Source organism: Ranitomeya imitator, chromosome 10, assembly GCF_032444005.1.
Source record: "Ranitomeya imitator isolate aRanImi1 chromosome 10, aRanImi1.pri, whole genome shotgun sequence".
Classification (NCBI taxonomy): domain Eukaryota; kingdom Metazoa; phylum Chordata; class Amphibia; order Anura; family Dendrobatidae; genus Ranitomeya; species Ranitomeya imitator.
This window is the reverse complement of record NC_091291.1, coordinates 10,984,744-11,006,299: the sequence shown is the minus strand read 5'-3', so window position 1 is coordinate 11,006,299 and position 21,556 is coordinate 10,984,744. Positions and strand designations below refer to the sequence as shown.

At 43.2% G+C, this 21,556-nt stretch overlaps 1 long non-coding RNA gene across 2 annotated transcripts in view; it reads left to right on the top strand.

The window, feature by feature from the left end:
• LOC138650863 (uncharacterized) overlaps positions 1-9,422 on the top strand; it is a 92,791-nt gene extending 83,369 nt beyond the window's left edge. For both annotated transcript variants that reach the window (XR_011315410.1, XR_011315409.1), the window contains one exon: positions 9,140-9,422. This is a non-coding gene — a long non-coding RNA (uncharacterized lncRNA). The remainder of the gene's footprint in view (positions 1-9,139) is intronic.
• The last annotated feature ends 12,134 nt before the right edge of the window (positions 9,423-21,556 follow it).

Genomic DNA, 21,556 nt, shown 5'->3' with positions numbered 1-21,556 from the left:
TGCCAATTAAAACCTATGTCCCGGAACTTGCCCGAGAAAATTGCCATTAGCTAAAAGTTTTATCCCACTCAGTGTCTCGGGCATATTAAATCTAGAGCCATAGGGAGGAGTCCCCTTTCTCCCCTAATCCCCCCATACAGTCAGTTCCACCCATACAACTAACAATCCATTATGTATCCTGTACTTTCTCTTATGTTTTTTTTTTCCAGTAAACACAACTTAAGCAACCAATGCCAGGTAGCTGCTGACAAAGCCAATATAAATATGTAGTGTACATAAACTTTTTTTTTTTTCGTTTACTTTTCTATGTTACTATTCCATGAAATCACAAGTCTATCCTACTTCTCGTAAAGTAATTTAAGGCAATATAATATGCTAATAACCCACTTGTTTTCTAAGTCCCCGTGCCGTAATAGGCTTATAATGATCAGAAGCAGACTTCACTGTAATAAGCGGCGCAGATTATTTGCTTTCTTATCTCCGTTTTATCATGCCGCAGACAGATGGTTCCCTGTGTATTCTACTCCAATTCTTCATAATCAAGCAAACAATGTAAATCTCCGGCAAACAGACATCTGGGAAAAACACGATCTTGGGAAAATCTATATTAATTAAAGGAAACAACAACGATCCGATACATACAACCCGTATCTGGAGTCAGATTAGAAGGATATATAGAGCTGCAACTCTCCGCTAGAATAAGAAATACCCCAGGAAATGTGCAAGTTGTCACTCAACCACCAACATGTGTGAATAGAGGGGTCTATCCACTGGGATCCCCCCAATCCAAAAGACTGGGGTGAAAAATAATTTATTCCTGGCTGCAGAGGAGCAGTCACTTCACATTGGAGTCAATAGAAGATAAAGGAGAAGCTGAGTGTATCTGATATAAGGATTGTGTGGGATTCCCAAAGATCGGACCCCCAAAGTCCATACATATATGTGAGCAATGGGGGTCCCCTTTACAAATATTGTAAGCAACTGAGCATTCAATGGCTTTGAGGAACGAACGGTCAGATCTGCTGAATTCTATCCGGGATCCGTCACTTCTTCTGCCTCGTCTCTTCTTATTACAAATGGCTGAATAATAAACCTAAAATATTCATGGGGGACAATAAATTATTGATTCCGAGGAAGTGAAATGTTCTGTTCTTTCGTCCATTCTGTGTTCTATAACTTCCACAATATCCAGGTATAAAGGGATGGATGGATGAATAGATAGTGTAGCATAGCTGGGAAAGACAGGGTTAAATCTCAGCTCCGCAGTGTTTGATTAGAACACCTGCATGGTTTCTTTTAGAAGCAGGAAGTAGTGGAATGTGTGAAGGCTGGTGAGTGTCCAGCCAAGATGTGAGCTGTGCGGAGAGAGACATGCCAGGGTCTCTCTGTGAATGGAGTGACTGGGGGAGCATCCATCTGCTGAACGTAGCAGAGGCAAATATCCATCACTGGGAGGAGTCTACTCAGGCCATGTGCATGTAAGGTGGCGGTTACCCTTATCTACCTTCTCTCTCCTTAATGCTGTTCATCTGTGTCACATGCGGCACCCTGATGTTTTACTAATGTTTTGCTATTGGTGCACTGTAATGTATTTGTCATGTACTGTAATGTGACGTATTGTGCTTTAGCTTAGGGATAGATTAGTATGTAGTGCAGGACCATAGGGGGATTAGAATAGAGGGGGCACATTAGAGATAGAGAATAGGATAGGTAAGAGTATTAGTTTAGGCACAGGCAGCAAGAAGTTAAGTAGATGGAAGGGGCGCAGGGCAGCACAGAGCAGGGAGATATAGGACAGACACTTCCTGGTTCTGTCAGATACCTGGACAGCGTGCCCAAGGGGCAGAATACATACAGTGAGACACAGGCTGTGGGGATTAAGTTTGTAGATGGCAGTAATGGGCCCCCGGCTGAATAATAGTGCATTCGGGCACCAGCTCAACAGGACCATCCCCAAGAAGGATCTGAGGTCTAAGACCGGGGTGGGAGCAGCTGAGATGGCGTTCCCGGCATCTTTCCCTATTGGAGGACAAGGGGCTGACAGGGAGCTGGTAAAGCTGAAGGTACAGATGGGACATGGACTGTCCAAAGGGACTGCCCAGATGTCAGAGGAAAGAAAAGTATAGGACACGTTGCCCTGTGTGAACTGTGCTGCTGATGTGATGGATGGCTTGCTGTTTAGTAAAGTTCAACTGTTGGAAAAGAACTGTGACTTTGTGTTGTTTCAAGGAACCTGGGAGCCAGAAGCTGGAGTATCAGATAACCAACTGTATAGCAGTACCAGGACTTTATCTTTTCATGTACAAGGTGCCTGGGTGCTCACTGACTGTTGCTTAATGAACTTGCAGACGACTACCACCCCGTGCCACCTTGTTACATGCCCAAAACACCAAGTATCAGTGGTTGCTATGGATAAATATATATTTTTTAACGCACTAGGAAGAGCTAAGCCATGTAGGAGTAGCTGGGGTCTGTTCTGTGCAGTTAGCTCCTGGACAAGACCGGGATTTATGTTTATGACTTTGTTTTTGGTGCTGTGCAATCTTTGGAAAGCAATGAAATCTGCATGTGTTTGAACCAAAACTGCATTGCCTGTGTGAACGCGTCCTAAGGAGAGAGTGAATCCCTACAATAGATAGCAGATGGATAAAATAGATAGAACATGGAAACAAATTAGATCAGGTCTGTACATTGTTGCATTTGACTCATCCCTTCACACCTTGAATCATGTTGTGACCCCAGACGCTCATTTTCTGTTCCTCTCGATATATTTTAATAACCTGCAGGATTATTTCGCCGCCATTCGCTTCCCGATAGGACTTAATATCATAAGACTAATGCCCTGTCCTCCGGGTGTAATGAGGCCGGGTCGGGACTAACATCTGAGCCTGTTAGCTTTTACATTCCCATAAACAGGAGGAATAAAGCAGAACACCAGATACAAATCTAATAGAATTCAGCGCATTGCGGAGGGCAGTGTGAACCTGGTGCAATCCGGATTACTGCTGCCTCTGATCTCTGACAATGACTCTTACAGGGGGCGGATGCATTGTGATAAACTATAATATTGGACAGGGGTCTTCTGTGACCACCCTTAGACTCTGCTGTCATATTACGCCCCATCCAGCTCTGACATTTTTGGTTCATTCAGCAGATGTATGACCCCAATATCTGCATACTACATCTGCAGTTCACTTTCACCTACACAGTGTATAAAATCTCCTTTTGCTGCCTGGAAACTGTCAACAAGATCTTACCATGGTGTTGTGTTATGTCTTAAGTCTCTGTTTTTAGTACTGTGAGTGCACAAGGGTGTAATTGTTCTGTGGCTCATTACCATAATCTTTTATCAAATATCTAATACAACCTGACCTCTGCGGATAGCTTTATAACATTTTGATATCGTATACAACTTGACTCTTTCTTATCTCCAAATAGAAGCATTCTACACACCCTTGTGCAGTCAAAGTACTAGGCTGAAATAATAGAAATACTAAGATTGTCAGAAAAAAAGTTAGCCTGTGTGCTCATAGTTTCCAGGTAGCAGTAGATATTAAATTAAACTATAGCAAAAAATAAATAAAAAGTGAATGAAATCATAATGCTAAATTACGCTCCATCCATGTCTGACACTGGCAGTTCATTCAGCAGATGTATGACCCAATATCATGAAATCATCTCTCCAGTTCTCTGTCACCTAAGTTGCATTTACAAAATTCCTTTTAGTGCCTGGAAACAGTCAACATCTTACCATAGTGTTATGTTATAATTATGCCTTAAGTCTCTGTTTAGTACTTTGAGTGCACAAGGGTGTATTTGTCCCGTGGCTCATTACCACATGCTTTTTTCTCAGATATCTGATAAAACCTGAAAACTGCTGGTGCTCCATAACATAGACAGAATATATGTAATACAACTTGACCTATTTCTATCTCTAAATAGAAGAATTCTACACACCTTTGTGCACTCAAAGTATTAAGGTGAAATAATAGTACTAGAGAAAATGCAAACTGCAGAGAGAAACACACAGGAACAGGCTCAGAGTCTGAGCAAACATGGAAAACCAGCAATGTGTGCCACAAATGTAATATGCAATAATTAGAGGCTGCGACCGGCAAATTAAAGCATAAGGTGACACAAACATTCACTGTTCTATTTTCTATTATTCTCTAAGAAAAGCTGTAGAAGTTTCCTGTCTCGTGTCATGTGACATCAGCCCATCTTGTCTGGAAACATCTCATTTCCCGGGGACAATAGGCGGAGCGGGCGAGCACAATGGGAAGACTTTAATCATATTTTTCTTTCTCCAGAGAGAACAGGACAAATCTTTACAATGTATCAGATAAAGATTATCCAGACATGTTCCGTGTTGCTCGGTCTCAGAGACCTTCTCTAATTATCTGCATAATGCGCTATGCAAATAATCCAGACGCCGCTGCCGCTGTGGGCGCAATTCACACCGAGCCGAGCTCCGATGGTATCACAGAACTGAGACGCAGGGCACAGAACAAGGATGGCTGAGGCCTCCCGTCATCTATCTATTATCTATCCATCTATCTATCTAATATTTATCTACTATCTATCTATTATCTGTCTATTATATGTCTATTATCTATCTATCATCCTCTATCTATCTATCTATCATCTATTATCTATCTATTATCTATCTATCTATTATCTATCTATAATCTATTATCTTTCCATCTAATATATATCTTATCTATTACCTATTATCTATCTATCATCTATTTATCTATCATCAATCTACCTATCATCTAACTATCTATCTATCTATTTGTCTATTATCTGTCTATTATCTATCTGTCTATTATCTATCTAACATCTATCTATTACCTATTAAATATCTATCTACTATCTATTATCTATCTATTATCTATCTATCTATCATCTATTATCTATTATCTGTGTATTATCTATCTAATATCTATCTATTACCTATTAAATATCTATCTATTATCTATTATCTATCAAGTCATGTATCAACCGGTTCCAGGAAAACTATACAAGGAGCCACGTATCAAGGTGAAGGAGCAAAACCTGAAAGCAGTCGATAACTTCACCTACTTAGGCAGCACACTTTCCCGTGAAGTCACCATAGACGATGAGGTTAATAACAGAATCGCCAAAGCCAGTGCCGCCTTCGGGAGACTGAGTAAGAACGTCTGGGAACGAAGGGGACTCAGCCTTACCACCAAGCTGAAGGTCTACTGCGCGGTGGTCCTCACCACACTTCTTGATGCTATGGGCTGGACATGTGGTCAGAAGGCCTGACAGCCGACTACCAAACCAACTGCTGTACGGAGAACTGTGCCAAGGAAAGCGAGCAGTTGGGGGGCAGAAGAAGCTCTATAAAGACTGCCTTAAGGTGTCTCTCAAAAACCTGGAAGTCAACACCAATGGATGGGAAGAGCTTGCCCTGGAACGTCCAGGTTGGCCGGGCAGGATCACCTCAGGAGCACGAGCAGCTGAAGATAGGAAAATCTTTGATGCAAAAAGAAAGCGCACTGTCCGCAAGGCACAAGTAGAATCTGGTGTACTGACCACATCTGCTTCCTCATCAGCCACCTCCGGACCCATAACTCCTAATTCTCTTCTAACCCTGAAGTCATGGTCATCTTTGACTACGAAGGACGAACATCATTATCTATCCATCTATTATCTGTCTAGTATCTGTCTATTATCTATCTATCTATCTATTATCTATCTATTATCTATCTATCTATCAATCTATCGATCTATCTATAAAGAATGGTGGAACAGCACAAGTATATAAGCTCTTCGGGTGCACGGCCTCACACACCTGGAATCTCTTCCTTGCAAAACAGTATAAAAAATAGAAAAAAATGCAGCACTCCAATACTTATCCAGATACAAAAAGGACTTTACTGGCCCTGGTGGCGTGTCAATGTTTCGGCTACAATAAGCCTTTCTCAAGCAGTGATTAGGACACACACAAGTATATAAAGGGGTATTACAATAAAACATCATTAACAAATTAAGTGCAACATATCATATTCATTATAAAAATAATTAATTCCTGTAACTCAAAGGGAAACCAGAGGGAAACAAATCCCTACCTCAAAGACAAGTGACAACAAGGAAGAGGGAACAGACTTAAGAGTGAAGATCTCGCAGAAGGTAAATTCTGACACACATATAAAAGTACTCAGTAAAGGTTTACAATTCAGTCCATGCAGTCACAGTGACTGCTTCCAAGTGCAGATAGATCTACAAAAATTCTTTAGAACCATAAAATTGAAGGAGTGGTTTAATAATAAGGTTCCATCGTGATTAAACCCGCTGATAAGGGTGGGGTTGTCGTCATTATGGACAAGGAAATGTACCTAACAGAAATCAGGAAACGATTGAATGACACTCAGGTGTACAAGAAGCTGGATAGTGATCCTAAATTTATTGTTATACAAAAAAATCAAAACCCATCTCCAAAATGCCCTTAAAGGAGGCATTATAGATCAGGACCTGCAATGATTATCTTTTAGTAGAAAATCCAAGTACTCCTGTTCTATACACCATACCAAAAATACATAAATCCTTAAAAAATCCACCTGGGAGACCCAGGGCTAGATTCGATTTTCAGTAAAATTACTAGATAAAATTTTAAATCCAAGAGCAAAACATGACATGTCTTATGTGCAGGACACTACTCACTTTCTAAATAAGTTACAAGATGTAGAATTGAAGGAGTAAGCTATACTGACCTCCTTTGACGTGACCTCACTGTACGCTTCAATTGACCATAATAAAGGGATAGAAGCAGTGGAAAGAAAACTATCAACACAGGATATATCAAGCAAAGGCAAACGGTTTATTATTGACCTTTTATACATTTTCCTGACATTTAATTATTTTTTATTTGGGAATGATTTTTATTTGCAATTGTGTGGGACCGCCATGGGGGCAAACATGGTGCCTGCGTATGTGAATATTGTTATGAGCACCATGGAGGAGGATTTCATCTGTGTCCCACCACTTTCAGAATGTACTGAGGTGGTGGCGATACATAGATGATATGTTCCTCCTGTGGACTGGAACACAAGAAGAATTGGGCAATTTCCATAAACTTTTAAATGAGCTGGATACAACTATCTATCTATCTATCTATCTATCTATCGTCTCTAGATCTGGAGTTGTTTATCCTCCATGAGTTTCGGTGACTGGCTGATCTCTGTACCTTGGTGATGGCAAAATGGCTTTTTTGCCCTCCCTATTGGCAACGTGCTACTGCTACACTGCTACATTTCTGTGCATTTTTCTATCGTACCTATAAATCTTCAGTTAGTCACACCAAAATACTTCCACTATTAGTCACATGAACCTCGCTGTTACACATGTAGCGGACGCCATATCTCAAGAAGCACTGAGGAGGGAAAGGCACCCGAGCTAAGAAGCTACCGAAACGGATGGTTGCCGACCTTCCTTACCTGTGTAAACAGGACAAAAATAAACTCACTTGGGCCCCATGTGACTAAAGGTTAAAAGAGCACAAAAACTGGGCAGCACTACATAGCAAATTCCATGCCAAAAACTGATGTATTTATTGGACCATGTGAACAGATGGCTAGGCTTTTTTTTTGTTTTCTATTGTATCTATTGTCTATGATACATTGTAACAAGTTATCAGGACGGGGGATTGTGCTGTAGGAGTGTACAGCACACATGATACATTGTAACAAGCCATCAGGATACATTTTCAACAAATCCGATCCCCAATGATACGGGGTAAAATACCGAAGAGATCCATAACATTAAAATATTTAATTTTTATTAGATCAAAAATTCATAAAAACGCATATGGAAAGCAGAGATGCCAAATAGGGGACACGAGGTGTAAATAATCATAAATAGAATAAAAGTAATGAACTAGACGGTACTTTTACTTACATATTAAAAAAAAAGGAATAATGTAAATGGCACACTAGAAAGATATATGGGTAAAAAAACACACAAAAATACAAAAAATGCTGAGCAGACCAAGAAAGGTAAAAAAAAATCTCATACTATATATTGGGTATGGGCAGTTGAATAAAAATTGGTGATGTTCTGTAATTAGCATGCTAAGATCAAAGGTGCATTTAATCAAAACCCATACTCCAAAGTTGTAACTCATTAGTCAGATAAGAGTTTTAGCAAGTGTGGATGTAAACTGTCTCATAAAGTGCTTAGCGTCATTTGTTATACCTCTAGAAAGCAGTGGCCAGATGGATCCTGTGGACTGATCACTTCAGCATCCCCTCACCCCGACGCGCGTTTCACCGTGACGTGAAGACAATGGTGTATATATTTATGGATGCCAAGTGGGGATGGAAACGATTAAGTATACATTTGCTGTATAATTGATGGGATAAGTGAAAGTGAATTGTTTGGTAATGGAATACATTATGTGAAATGAGAATTTATAATGTATGGATGCAGTGTTGCATCTTGAATATTGACCTGAGATACGGGGTGAAGATTAGAAAAAGTGTAAAATTGTAGTAAGTCATGCGCACCTCGCCGTAACACATGTAGCCGACACCATGTCTCGTGATGTACTGACGATGGAAAGGTGCCCGAGCTAAGAAGCTACCGAAACGGATGGTTACCGACCTTCCTTACTTGTGCAAACATGACAAAAACAAACTCACTTAGACCCCGTGTGACTAAAGGTTAAAAGAGCACAAAAACTGGGCAGCACTAAATGGCAAATTCAATGCAAAAAACTGATGTATTTATTAGCCGATGTGAACAGATGGCTAGGCTTTTTATTGTTTTCTACCATATCTATTGTCTGCGATTTATCTATCAATATCTGGCTGTATCTCATATCTGTCATCTATCTCAAGTCCTCAGACAGTTCTCTTCTCCTCTTTATGTTCTCCACACTTAGTGTGGTACACAAAATGCAAAGATTGAGCCAACTTCTACCCTTTTTAGCTGATTTCAGGTGTGATTTTCATATTGCCCACTCCTGTTACTTGCCACAGGTGAGTGTGAACGAGCATCACATGTTGGAAACAAAGTTGTTTACCCACAATTTTGGAAAGGTGTTAACAATTTTTGAGGTTGTGTGTGAAAATATGTCCAAATTGACTTATTTCTCTGTTTTGTTTTTTTTTAGGTTGTTTCAATATACACAAAGGAAATAAACATGTGTCTAACAAAACGCGTTTAATTGTCTGGGAGAAATACTTCATTTTCTGGAAGAAGTTCAGCACTTTCAGCCATGACTGTATCTCCTCTTGATATAATGCATCCATTACCAATTTAATATCCAATCTATCATCTCTATTTAATGTAGCTATTATCGATAATGTATCTATCAATATCCATCTCTATGTATCTGATACTTAGCAATGAATTTCTCATATTAATTTACCAATAAATGTATCAATTTCATTGTATCTCATCTCAATCTATGAATGTATCTAGAATTGATCGATCTCGCACCTCTCCGTCTTCTCCATAGATGCAGTTGTACATTGAAGTATATGGTGATGATGATGAGGAGAGGAAATCTTGTGCTCCCACTTGGCAGAAGTTTGTGCTGCGGAGCTGAATCCTCCTCCCGTCTCCCATCTCTAATCGTTGCGGAATAAAGTGCGAGTTCTGTATTTTCATGTTCGCTGTCAGAAATCCCTGGAGTGTTAATTGCTAATGATTGATAGGCCTTTTGTGACGGGCGCGCAGTGTCTGCAGGACGAGGACAGTAAGTGCTGCTGATTGATGCCGATTGTTTGCTTCTCAAGGGGAAGCGGGAAGTTTTGTGTTAAGCGGAAAGAATGGAGGATAAAGAAACGGGGAGAGAAGGAAGATGGAAGTGCAAGCGGCTCTCTAATATGATGCAACCTATGAGGTGCACGTAGCATGGAGACCCTCCCTGTCACTACTTCTGGTTCTGGCGTAGATCGTCAGAACCCTCTGTCTGATTTTGGAGGACCATTTTAGATCATATTATATTGCGTATGGGGGCCATCTGGCCCTTCCTTTATATCAGGGGAGGTTAGAATTGTGGTGCAGGAGTGTACAGCACACAGGATACATTGTAACAAGCCATCAGGATGGGGGATTGTGGTGCAGGAGTGTACAGCGCACAGGATACATTGTAACAAGCCGTCAGGATGGGGGATTGTGGTGCAGGAGTGTACAGCGCACAGGATACAATGTAACAAGCCATCAGGATGGGGGATTGTGGTGCAGGAGTGTACAGCACACAGGATACATTGTAACAAGCCATCAGGACGGGGGATTGTGGTGCAGGAGTGAACAGCGCACAGGATACATTGTAAAAAGCCATCAGGACAGGGGATTGTGGTGCAGGAGTGTACAGAGCACAGGATACAATGTAACAAGCCATCAGGACGGGGGATTGTGGTGCAGGAGTGTACAGCACACAGGATACAATGTAACAAGCCATCAGGACAGGGGATTGTGGTGCAGGAGTGTACAGAGCACAGGATACATTGTAAAAAGCCATCAGGACAGGGGATTGTGGTGCAGGAGTGTACAGAGTACAGGATACATTGTAAAAAGCCATCAGGACAGGGGATTGTGGTGCAGGAGTGTACAGCACACAGGATACATTGTAACAAGCCATCAGGATGGGGGACTGTGGTGCAGGAGTGTACAGCGCACAGGATACAATGTAACAAGCCATCAGGACGGGGGATTGTGGTGCAGGAGTGTACAGCGCATAGGATACATTGTAACAAGCCATCACGACAGGGGATTGTGGTGCAGGAGTGTACAGCACACAGGATACAATGTAACAAGCCATCAGGATGGGGGATTGTGGTGCAGGAGTGTACAGCACACAGGATACATTGTAACAAGCCATCAGGACAGGGGAATGTGGTGCAGGAGTGTACAGCGCACAGGATACAATGTAACAAGCCATCAGGATGGGGGATTGTGGTGCAGGAGTGTACAGCACACAGGATACATTGTAACAAGCCATCAGGACGGGGGATTGTGGTGCAGGAGTGAACAGCGCACAGGATACATTGTAAAAAGCCATCAGGACAGGGGATTGTGGTGCAGGAGTGTACAGAGCACAGGATACATTGTAAAAAGCCATCAGGACAGGGGATTGTGGTGCAGGAGTGTACAGCACACAGGATACAATGTAACAAGCCATCAGGATGGGGGATTGTGGTGCAGGAGTGTACAGCACACAGGATACATTGTAACAAGCCATCAGGATGGGGGATTGTGGTGCAGGAGTGTACAGCGCACAGGATACATTGTAACAAGCCGTCAGGATGGGGGATTGTGGTGCAGGAGTGTACAGCGCACAGGATACAATGTAACAAGCCATCAGGATGGGGGATTGTGGTGCAGGAGTGTACAGCACACAGGATACATTGTAACAAGCCATCAGGACGGGGGATTGTGGTGCAGGAGTGAACAGCGAACAGGATACATTGTAAAAAGCCATCAGGACAGGGGATTGTGGTGCAGGAGTGTACAGAGCACAGGATACAATGTAACAAGCCATCAGGACGGGGGATTGTGGTGCAGGAGTGTACAGCACACAGGATACAATGTAACAAGCCATCAGGACAGGGGATTGTGGTGCAGGAGTGTACAGAGCACAGGATACATTGTAAAAAGCCATCAGGACAGGGGATTGTGGTGCAGGAGTGTACAGAGCACAGGATACATTGTAAAAAGCCATCAGGACAGGGGATTGTGGTGCAGGAGTGTACAGCACACAGGATACATTGTAACAAGCCATCAGGATGGGGGACTGTGGTGCAGGAGTGTACAGCGCACAGGATACAATGTAACAAGCCATCAGGACGGGGGATTGTGGTGCAGGAGTGTACAGCGCATAGGATACATTGTAACAAGCCATCACGACAGGGGATTGTGGTGCAGGAGTGTACAGCACACAGGATACAATGTAACAAGCCATCAGGATGGGGGATTGTGGTGCAGGAGTGTACAGCACACAGGATACATTGTAACAAGCCATCAGGACAGGGGAATGTGGTGCAGGAGTGTACAGCGCACAGGATACATTGTAAGAAGCCATCAAGAAGGGGGATTGTGGTGCAGGAGTGTACAGCGCACAGGATACAATGTAACAAGCCATCAGGATGGGGGATTGTGGTCCAGGAGTGTACAGCGCACAGGATATATTGTAACAAGCCATCAGGACAGGGGAATGTGGTGCAGGAGTGTACAGAGCACAGGATACATTGTAACAAGCCATCAGGATGGGGGACTGTGGTGCAGGAGTGTACAGCGCACAGGATACAATGTAACAAGCCACCAGGACGGGGGATTGTGGTGCAGGAGTGTACAGCACACAGGATACATTGTAACAAGCCATCAGGATGGGGGATTGTGGTGCAGGAGTGTACAGCGCACAGGATACATTGTAACAAGCCGTCAGGATGGGGGATTGTGGTGCAGGAGTGTACAGCGCACAGGATACAATGTAACAAGCCATCAGGACGGGGGATTGTGGTGCAGGAGTGTACAGCACACAGGATACATTGTAACAAGCCATCAGGACGGGGGATTGTGGTGCAGGAGTGAACAGCGCACAGGATACATTGTAAAAAGCCATCAGGACAGGGGATTGTGGTGCAGGAGTGTACAGAGCACAGGATACATTGTAACAAGCCATCAGGATGGGGGACTGTGGTGCAGGAGTGTACAGCGCACAGGATACAATGTAACAAGCCATCAGGACGGGGGATTGTGGTGCAGGAGTGTACAGCGCATAGGATACATTGTAACAAGCCATCACGACAGCGGATTGTGGTGCAGGAGTGTACAGCACACAGGATACAATGTAACAAGCCATCAGGATGGGGGATTGTGGTGCAGGAGTGTACAGCACACAGGATACATTGTAACAAGCCATCAGGACAGGGGAATGTGGTGCAGGAGTGTACAGCGCACAGGATACATTGTAAGAAGCCATCAAGAAGGGGGATTGTGGTGCAGGAGTGTACAGCGCACAGGATACAATGTAACAAGCCATCAGGATGGGGGATTGTGGTCCAGGAGTGTACAGCGCACAGGATATATTGTAACAAGCCATCAGGACAGGGGAATGTGGTGCAGGAGTGTACAGAGCACAGGATACATTGTAACAAGCCATCAGGATGGGGGACTGTGGTGCAGGAGTGTACAGCGCACAGGATACAATGTAACAAGCCACCAGGATGGGGGATTGTGGTGCAGGAGTGTACAGCACACAGGATACAATGTAACAAGCCATCAGGACGGGGGATTGTGGTGCAGGAGTGTAAAGCGCACAGGATACATTGTAACAAGCCATCAGGATGGGGGATTGTGGTGCAGGAGTGTACAGCGCACAGGATACATTGTAACAAGCCATCAGGACAGGGGATTGTGGTGCAGGAGTGTACAGCACAGGATACAATGTAACAAGCCATCAGGATGGGGATTGTGGTGCAGGAGTGTACAGCACACAGGATACATTGTAGCAAGCTGTCAGGATGGGGGATTGTGGTGCAGGAGTGTACAGCGCACAGGATACATTGTAACAAGCCATCAGGATGGGGGATTGTGGTGTAGGAGTGTACAGCACACAGGATACATTGTAGCAAGCTGTCAGGATGGGGGGTTGTGGTGCAGGAGTGTACAGCGCACAGGATACATTGTAACAAGCCATCAGGATGGGGGATTGTGGTGCAGGAGTGTACAGCACACAGGATACATTGTAGCAAGCTGTCAGGATGGGGAATTGTGGTGCAGGAGTGTACAGCACACAGGATACAATGTAACAAGCCATCAGGATGGGGATTGTGGTGCAGGAGTGTACAGCACACAGGATACAGTACATTGTAACAAGCTGTCAGGATGGGGGATTGTGGTGCAGGAGTGTACAGCGCACAGGATACAATGCAACAAGCCATCAGGATGGGGGATTGTGGTCCAGGAGTGTACAGCGCACATGATATATTGTAACAAGCCATCAGGACAGGGGAATGTGGTGCAGGAGTGTACAGCGCACAGGATACATTGTAAGAAGCCATCAGGAAGGGGGATTGTGGTGCAGGAGTGTATAGCGCACAGGATACATTGTAACAAGCCAACATGATGGGGGATTGTGGTGCAGGAGCATACAGCACAAAGGGTACATTGTAACAAGCCATCAGGATGGGGGATTGTGGTGCAGGAGTGTACAGCGCACAGGATACATTGTAACAAGCCATCAGGATGGGGGATTGTGGTGCAGGAGTGTACAGCGCATGGGATACATTGTAGCAAGCTGTCAGGATGGGGGATTTTGGTGCAGGAGCATACAGCACAAAGGATACATTGTAACAAGCTGTCAGGATGGGGATTGTGGTGCAGGAGTGTACAGTACACAGGAAAGTTATTTAGAATTGAGGTCCCTAAGTGGCTGATACCTTTTAATGGCTAACTGAAAAGATGGTAACAAATTTCAGCTTTCGAGACTACTCAGGTCTCTTCATCAGGCATAGGCTAATACAATATCTGAAGAATCACATATTTATGCACAACATAGCACAGAAATGATGCCATAGGTAAGACAGGTGACATGAAGCAGAATTACCATTATGTGAGTGATAAACAGTTATGTCCATAAATATTGCAGCAGTTCATAGATATTGAGTGTGAATGTTTTATTGTCCTCTGATTGGGGTCTGGTTCTATGTTATGATGCTTGATGCTCCCACACGATCTGAGGAGCAAATTCCTTAATTGATGTAAAAAGACATAAATCCATGCGACACATTCATTCCTGCACTGAGAGTGTCACAGGTTGTCATCAGTTTATATTCCCAGCCCCTTCTGTCTCTCTGAGATTTGAAGTTACCTTTTAATACAAGTAATCTCATATCCATAATGCTGTGATCTGGGATACAAAAGTGTATTGCCACAGGTAGATCCATTCTTTTTTCTCTTATTGTGTGGCGATGAGAGTTCATTCTTGTTCTCAGTTTCTGCCCTGTCTCCCCCACATACAGACCCCCAGTTGGACATTTAGTACATATAATTAGGTACACCACATTAGAAGTGACGCAGCTGAAAGTACCTGGGATCTTGTAGTCGTGATGTGAATTGGGGATCTTTATCTTGTCCGTGGTCATTATAAATGGACAGGTTTTACATTTTTTCTGATTGCAAGGAAATGTTCCTGCAGCTGTTGGAGAGGACAGGGAGCTCCTGACAATGATACTTCTTAGATTTGGGGTCTGCCTAAAACACAGTAGTGGGGGGTCTGGAAAAATGGATTGTAAGCGGGCATCTACCGAAAAAAGAATGGATCTACTTGTGGCAAAACATTTTTATATCCCAGATCACAGCACCATGGACATGAAATTACTTGTATTACAAAGTAACCCGTTTATGCCTATTTCTCCATAGAGTGCAAGCTCTTGGGAGCAGGGTTCCCCGTAATGTTTGATTTCCTATCTGGGGTACGCAAGTTTCTCGTATTACTAATAAGACTCCGGTAGTATTGCCGACATTACACATGAAGGTGCCCGCTCTGATGACGTGTCCTCCAGAGACCGCTGGCATCAGGAGCAGATCGCTGAATTAATTAACAATTACTGGCATCTGTGCACAGAGAAACACCAGGGAAATGGATCAAATCAGCGAGCGGAACTGCAGCAATCAGCGACGTCATGCCAAGCCGAGGCTCAGACGGGCCGCGCCGCCACTTTCAGATTCTGTATCTGTGCACAAGTGATGCCACGCAGCCCCTATAAGGCGCCATAAGTGCAATGTATAGGAAAGGAGGTGGAAGACACTGAGGAGCCCACACAATGTTACACCACCGCCAACCATCTGTGGTGTCCATGAGCCCCCAATCTCTGTGTCCGCAGGAGATGGCCGGGTACGTAAGGACCACCAAAGGAAGTACCTTTAGGTTAGAAGACATGGCATAGATGTATGGCAGCCGCTCGTCTCACACTTGCCATGGTCAAGACTACATTATAAATTCTCAATTTTTCCCGCAGCATCTGAACATGATTCTGGAAATTGCATTGATGCACAAAATTCCACTTGCAAAAATTCTGGGGGTTTTTCCCGCTGATTTTTTTTTTTTCTGCAGGCGTCGGTCCAAAGAAAGCAATAGCATTCTGTTGATTATTGCAGTTTATTTTATTGCATCTTCGCCTTTTCTTATTTTTATGTGTTTTTGGTGCAGATTTGATGCAATTTTTATGCGATTTTCAGTGCAGAAATACTTGGATTTTGATGCAGATTTGATGCATTTTTATGCGATTTTCAGTGCAGAAATACTTGGATTTTGATGCAGATTTGATGCATTTTTATGCGGTTTTCAGTGCAGAAATACTTGGATTTTGATGCAGATTTGATGCATTTTTATGCGGTTTTCAGTGTAGAAATACTTGGATTTTGATGCAGATTTGATGCATTTTTATGCGGTTTTCAGTGCAGAAATGCTTAGATTCTGCACTTACCTGTAAAAACAATTGCATTTATGTTTGAATTTTTTTTCTAAATTTCTTTAAAAAAAAAAAAAAAGTGGGAAAATTCCAAAAACCGCACATTTCAACAGAAAAAAAAGAAATGGAAAAAATGCAGTGTTTCCTGCAAGTGCGAACATGGCCTTATGGTTACGGACTCCAATATCACGAATGCTTCACATACTCCCTGAACAGTCTTTGATGCAGATTTTGTAGCCATTGAATCCTTGTCCATATCCTCTGTGTGATCTTGATGGTTTGTGACTAAGTCTGTGTTCACACGATGCATTTTATTTTTTTTGCTGCGATTTTCTGACATCAGTACATACGCATTGTATGAACATGGTCCTCTACCCTCTCCCTATCTAAAAGTCAATTACAAAAGCGCCACAAAGTGACGAGACCACTAGGATGAGCGGAATTCACCTTTAAGTACCACGTTACTATGTATCATAGTGTTTAGATACTTGAGATGGAGACGGCTCCGGATCCTTCACAATATTTTAATCTCTCATCTATTAGAAGCAACCGAGTAGAACATGGACTGTAATTACCCCCTTGGAATAATCCGCCCCTCCCCCGCTTCTCGGACGTATGATGAATGGCGCCTCCATTATAAGTCCGGATGTCGGAGGTCGGTGAGATGGATAATAATATTTAATCGTCGCTCGCCCGAGGGGCAGGTCGCAAATCTGAAATATTGCTTAAACAGAAAAATTGAATTTTGCAGATGATTTACTCCATATTCACCTAGTGATTCCCCCTGTCTATTTATAGGGAGGATCCAGTCTGTCAGTGCGCCGAATGGGGAAACTTGTATTTTGCTTGACCTGAATACACGGGTTGCAGAACGCAAAGATTTCAGAAGACATTGTTGAAAATTTGAAAAGGGATCAATTAACTCACCTGTCCGGGTGCACGGCGAAATACTCCAGCACGGCGAAATACTCCAGTGCGGAGAAATGCACCAACACGGAGAAAAACTCCAGCATGGCGAAATACTCCAGCATGGCGAAATACTCCAGCACGGCAAAATACTCCAGCACGGCAAAATACTCCAGCACGGCGAAATACTCCAGCATGGCAAAATACTCCAGCATGGCGAAATACTCCAGCACGGCGAAATACTCCAGCATGGCAAAATACTCCAGCACGGCAAAATACTCCAGCACGGCGAAATACTCCAGCATGGCGAAATACTCCAGCACGGCAAAATACTCCAGCACGGCGAAATACTCCAGCATGGCAAAATACTCCAGCATGGCGAAATACTCCAGCACGGCGAAATACTCCAGCATGGCAAAATACTCCAGCACGGCAAAATACTCCAGCATGGCGAAATACTCCAGCATGGCGAAATACTCCAGCACGGCAAAATACTCCAGCACGGCGAAATACTCCAGCATGGCAAAATACTCCAGCATGGCGAAATACTCCAGCACGGCGAAATACTCCAGCATGGCAAAATACTCCAGCACGGCAAAATACTCCAGCACGGCGAAATACTCCAGCATGGCAAAATACTCCAGCATGGCGAAATACTCCAGCACGGCAAAATACTCCAGCACGGCGAAATACTCCAGCATGGCAAAATACTCCAGCACGGCGAAATACTCCAGCACGGTGAAAAACTCCAGCACGGCGAAATGCTCTAGCATGGCAAAATACTCCAGCATGGCAAAATACTCCAGCACGGCAAAATACTCCAGCACGGCGAAATACTCCAGCATGGCAAAATACTCCAGCATGGCAAAATACTCCAGCATGGCAAAATACTCCAGCACGGCGAAATACTCCAGCACGGCAAAATACTCCAGCATGGCGAAATACTCCAGCATGGCAAAATACTCCAGCACGGCGAAATACTCCAGCATGGCAAAATACTCCAGCACGGCGAAATACTCCAGCACGGTGAAAAACTCCAGCACGGTGAAATACTCCAGCATGGCGAAATACTCCAGCACGGCGAAATACTCCAGCATGGTGAAATGCTCCATCACGGTGAAATACTCCAGCACAGCAAAATACTCCAGCACGGCAAAATACTCCAGCACGGCTAAATACTCCAGTGCGGAGAAATGCACCAGCACGGCGAAATACTCCAGAATGGCGAAATACTCCAGCACGGCAAAATGCTCCATCCATGTGTGAACATAGCCTAAAGATGCCAAAATATGGAAATAATTGTCCAACTTCAAGCCCTTTAAGGACAGAATTTTGTCAAGAACTTCTCGATGGAACGCGGTGTACGACTATTGGGCATTTTGCAGTTCATTCAAGAAAGGGTATGAGGATGGGTGTAAACTCAATGAAACGGGTGTTGCTTAAAATATGGCAACAAGCAACAAACTGTGCCAAAGTTGAGGCTTCAGAAAAGTTGCAAAAGTTAGATGAAGTGTCTAAAAGTTATGTTAAAGATTATCATCCGGCAGGAGCCAATGTGAAGAATCTGTATAAGTTTTCTCTGGACTGGATTCGTAAGGGCTTTGTGTACACAGAGAAGAAAGGAAACGGCTCCTTCTTTTTGGGGGAGTTTTTGGAACAGATTTTCGTTTACGGAAACAGTTTTGAAGATTATTTCAAAAGTTTGGGGAAAGAGTTTTTTTTTCATTGTTTCCTTTTTGATTACTTTGGAGCCGACATGCACATTTTTTTTTTTCCTTCACCAAAACCTCAAATTAAAAGATTGAACGTCTTACTGTTAGTACATCTCCAACATCGCGCTAAGGGTTTTGCGCACACGGAATATTTTTGCAGAGTTTTTGGAGCAGAAACTCGCAACTTTTTGAGAAGGATTTTTGAGATTTTCCGCTGCAAAACGCCTCAGTGTGCACAAACCCCAATACTGTCACCCCATCATTTTTACCTTTTCTTTACCATCTTGGATTACGTCCCCCCAATCTGAGTAGGACATGTAGTTAAGAATCATCCACCTGCTACTACATTTATCTATTTCCTTCACTGATACACTGTAACAAAGCATGCAGGACTAATATGGATTTCCAACTTCTGCAGACACACAATTGCGACAACAAGCAGAGGCTTTGAAAAGGCTGAAAAATTGAAAAACAAAGGTGGCTAGTCCAATGGATAATGACTGGAGGCGAACCTCGTCCTCTCTCCGCTCCACGCCGGCAGGGATTAAAATCTGGACATTTGCTACAATTTGCAACATTGATAATAAATGTATCGTCCCTGATGATTCGTTCCAGCACCTTTCCCTAAAAAGTGAAAAAATTGCCAAATTTTGAAAAGTTTTAAAAAAAGTTTCCAAAGTGGCGCAAAAGTTTAACAAAAGTTTAACAAAAGTTGGCGTTACTTTGTTACTTGAGAATATGACCGGCCTGAAATGAGGTTATCGTCGAGGACGTTGGCGCGGAGCGGCACGGAGCGGAGCGACCTTCTCCTGGGACTCGGCCAATGCTTTGCCGACCTTGGGAGTCCCGTCCGTCATGGCGTCCAACCGAGCGAGTCTGTCAGTGATTCTAATTAACCTCAAGGTGACGTTCGATCGCTCCAGAGAGGAGTCTTGCGTCTGACAAGTGTGAATATTACTTTCATGTCAGTAACAAACGGCGCGGAGGATCGCGCCAGCGCGGTAAGGACGGCGGCCCTCCGCAAGGACCGCTGCGCGGGATGACCGCCGCTTCATTATATGAGCGGAGGATTGGGATCCTTGTAAGATAAATGAGAATTAATATGGAGAATAACTGGAGACCGCGCAGAATACGGGATTCTTAGATTACGGCTTATTTCATCCCTTAATTGCAACTCTCGGCCTCTAGGTGGCGCTGCGATACTTCAAACATGATTTCCTAGAAGTGTAACCAATAGGTGGCGCTATGGAAAACTGATCCTGACCATCTAAACATAAGGAGACGTGATATTATGTAAATATTCTCTAGTCACATCCAAAGCTGCATTCAGAATTTAGAATTCTGCGGACACAACCCAAGTTGCTCATACAGTCCTGCAGACGAGGACATTTTTCAATAACGATGCAGATCTTGTCATGGATGTTTGATATCGAGCGATATCTCATTATTTAAGATTAAGTTATAGAAAACTAAAAAAAAAAAACCCATCAGAGTTGTCATGGGGCCAAATAACAGTCAGCATGGGTTAAGTCATGTCAGCATCCATTGACCAATAAGTAATATTAAATGTTATCTCTTTCATGCATTCCATCTCCTCAATGGGGGGCGTCCCTATGACAACTCTTCCTGTTCAGTCTTTTAGGGACCTTATTACAGTGTATGAACCTGTTCACACCTGCAAAGAAAATAATCAGCAAATGACGTCATATGTCTCATATTTTCAATTTAGCAAAAATAATGTCTGATATATGGACAGATATACCCCTCTCTTAAAGGGACAAAAAAAAGTATCCCTTATAACTTGCTGATCGCTGGGGTTCCTTAAAGGGATAAAAATAAAATAAAAGTATCCCCTGTAACTTGCTGATCACTGGGGGTCCGACTGGGGATCCTTAAAAGTATCTCCTATAACTTGCTGATGACTGGGGGTCCTTAAAAGGGAAAAAAATAAAAGTATCCCCTATAACTTGCTGATCACTGGTTGTCCGACTGGGGATCCTTAAAAGTATCTCCTATAACTTGCTGATGACTGGGGGTCCTTAAAGGGATAAAAATAAAATAAAAGTATCCCTTACAACTTGCTGATCACTGGGGGTCCTTAAAGGGATACAAATAAAAGTATTCCCCATAACTTGCTGATGACTGGGGGGACCTTAAAGGGATAACAAAATAAAAGTATCCCTTACAACTTGCTAATCACTGGGGGTCCTTAAAGGGATAAAAATAAAATAAAAGTATCCATTATAACTTGTTGATCACTGGGGTTCCTTAAAGGGATAAAAAAATAAAAGTATTCCCCATAACTTGCTGATGACTGGGGGGTCATTAAAGGGATAAAAAAATAAAAGTATCCCTTACAACTTGCTGATCACTGGGGGGTCCTTAAAGGGATAAACATAAAATAAAAGTATCCCTTATAACTTGCTGATCACTGGGGGTCCTTAAAGGGATAAAATTAAAATAAAAGTATCCCCTATAAACTTGCTGATC